Below are 2,972 nucleotides of genomic sequence, written 5' to 3' on the forward strand. Positions count from 1 at the left end.
GTAGAGACGGGGTTTCACCATGTTGACCAGGATGGTCTCGATCTCTTGACCTCGTGATCCACCCGCCTCGGCCTCCCAAAGTGCTGGGATTACAGGCTTGAGCCACCGCGCCCGGCCTGGAGGAAGCTTTTTTGGTGAGACACTGGGTTATCTTATCCTTGTTGGGGACAACTCTTTGAGGGCCTCAATTGCCAGCGTCTCATCATGGGAATTTAAGAACTTCTGCGAAGCATCTTAATCAGCCCCTTAAACCAGATGGCCACGGAAACTCTAACGTGGCAAATCTAAGGCTTCCAGGGGTCACAACTAGGACAGTGAGTTATGGATTCAGAGCATGGCTGGGTGCCGTGGCTCACAACTGTAATCCTAATGATTTGGGAGGCCAAGGTGGGAAAATCACTTGAGGCCGTGAGTTCAAGACCAGCCTGGGCAACATAGTGAGACCCTGTCTCTACAAAAAATTTAAAAATTACCCAGGCATGGTGGCATGCACCTATAGTCTGAGCTAGTCGGGAGGCTGTGGTGGGAGGATTATTGCCTGAGTCCAAGAGGTTGAGGCTGCAGTGAGCCAAGGTCATGCCACTGAGCCCCATCCTGGGTGAAAGAGCCAGACCCCATCTCTTAAAAAAAAATAGATTCAGGCCACAACATCTGCAAGGCACCAGCATTTGAGAAGTCGCTACTCTCCATGGCCTGGCACTGGTTTTCATCCTGTTATTAGAAATGCATCAATACTCTGTGGTGAAGGAGACAGCTTTACCCGCACCTGCACCGAGAGCTGTGAAAATGCACACTATAAGAAGGAACCAGACAGGGCCCAAGTCCCTCTGTGACGCATGGGCCGTGACAAAGGTGTCATGTTGGCCACAGAAAGCACGATTGTTTTGTCCTTGTGCGTTGCAGGGGCTGGAGGTTGAATGCATGACCTTCGCTGTTGTCACAGGAGCCGAGGCTTTCTCAGAGGCCCTTTTCTTGTGATGTCCAAACAACCACGCAAAAAAATGCTAATTGATTACCCTCCAAAAAATGATGCTTTGGGCTTCAAAGCCCCATCACAACTTTCATCTCACCAAGAAACCCTAGGCCAAGCTTGTGCAACCCTCAGCCCACGGGCTACATGTGACCCAGGAAGGCTTTGAATGTGGCCCAACACAAATCCTATGTTTTCTTAAAACATTATGAGATGTTTTTGTCATTTTTTTTTTAGGTCATCAGCTATCACTAGTGTTAGTGTATGTTATGTGTGGCCCAAGAAAATTCTTCTTCTTCCAGTGTGGCCCAGGGAAGTCAAAAGATTGGACAGCCAGCTGGCCTTTTCCCGTTTAGCCCTCCCGCGTTTCCCAGAACAGGCCAGTCCCTCACACCAGCCTCAAAGGCCAGCAGGGCTTTTCCTCACAGACTGAGAGCTATGGTCGCTGACAGGTTCAAAAGCGATGATAACATAGTCAAGACTCTTCCTTAGGGCTTGAGGGTTCCAGCAAACACCTGCCATCTGTCTGCCTGCTTTTTCTGTCACTTCGGAAATTCTGGTATCATGCCCACGGTCAAAGCAACTAACTTCTGCGGCTACTAGAACTTTCTTTCTGCTTTTCTCACTCTGCGTTTGCTGCTGCTGTTGATGAAACTCAGCTTCTTGTTCCTAGGCACGCTCAGAGCGAGGATCCGTAGGAGGCTTTGCTTCTCAGGTCACATACCCCCATCTTTCCCCTGCTTCTGACCTATTTTTCTGTGTCCTTGGTACTGTGGTCTTATCCAGAGAAGTAACATTTTGTCTTGCATTTGCAAAAATCTCTACCTTTCCCCACAAGGGGATTTCAGCACAGTTGGCTATTTTAACAGATAACGTCGTGCATGTACCACACGTTCTGTTCCGGAGTCCTTGAAAGTAATTTTCAGCTTTTTATGGGCTATCTTGTTCTTCCCAGCTACATTTTTGGGGAGTCCAGCAGAATAACTTGCTACTTGGGCTGGGCGTGGTGGCTCACGCCTGTAATCCTAGCACTTTGGGAGGCCAAGGTGGGTGGATCACCTGAGGTCAGGAGTTCAAGAATAACTTTCTACTCTTTTAAAGGCCCTAATGATAAAAGAAAACAAAACACCCTCTTTTTATCATCACCCACAAAGCCCTAATCTGTGCAGCAAAGATTGTGACATGTCAGGGAACAGTTTGTGAGACAGAAAGAATGGCTTTGTTGATTAGCAAAAGGTTGCAACGTGGATACGGGCAACACAACAGGATTAGGACTCGCTTTCTTTATGTGAAACAAAGTTGGAATTATTTTCAATTTTAGTGTTAAATGGTTTTTTTTGGTTTTCAAATTATTTGAAAAGTTATTAATCCAAGCGTGGTATGAGTGGTATCATTTTAGTGATGATTAGATTAATGCGCTACCAGATTTTCCCACTTTACCAAATAAAAAAAAGTCCTGTGGAATTCTGCTAGACCAAGATAGGCTTTTCCTTTGAGCAATAGTGATAAAGTTGTCTATATACGTGAATTGGTGGCATTAAAAAAAAAAAAAGTAACAGTGTTAGAATAGAGAGGCATTCTTGCTATGCTGCCCAGGCTGGTCTTGAACTCCTGGCCTCAGGTGATCCACCAGCCTTGGCCTCCCAAAGTGCTGGGGTTACAGGCATGAGTCACTGTGCCTGGTGGTGGCATTTTTGTCTTCTTCAAGGAAAAAGTTAAAAGATGAGTTGCATAACATTGTGAACAGCATAGTGAGACTCCGTCTCTACAGAAAAAAACAAAACCAAAAATTAGCCATGCATGGTGGCAAACCCCTGTAGTCCCAGCTACTCAGGAGGCTAAGATGGGAGGATCACCAGAGCCTGGGAGGCCAAGGCTACAGTGAGCTGACATTCCATTGCTACAGTCTTGGGTGACAGAGTGAGACCCTGTCTCAAAAACAAAACAAAACACTGCTACCACACCTGCCTAATTTTCTTATTTTTTATTTCGATTTGTAGAG

The sequence above is a fragment of the Cebus imitator genome, unplaced genomic scaffold (assembly GCF_001604975.1).
Source record: "Cebus imitator isolate Cc_AM_T3 unplaced genomic scaffold, Cebus_imitator-1.0 Scaffold647, whole genome shotgun sequence".
In the NCBI taxonomy this organism is placed as follows: domain Eukaryota; kingdom Metazoa; phylum Chordata; class Mammalia; order Primates; family Cebidae; genus Cebus; species Cebus imitator.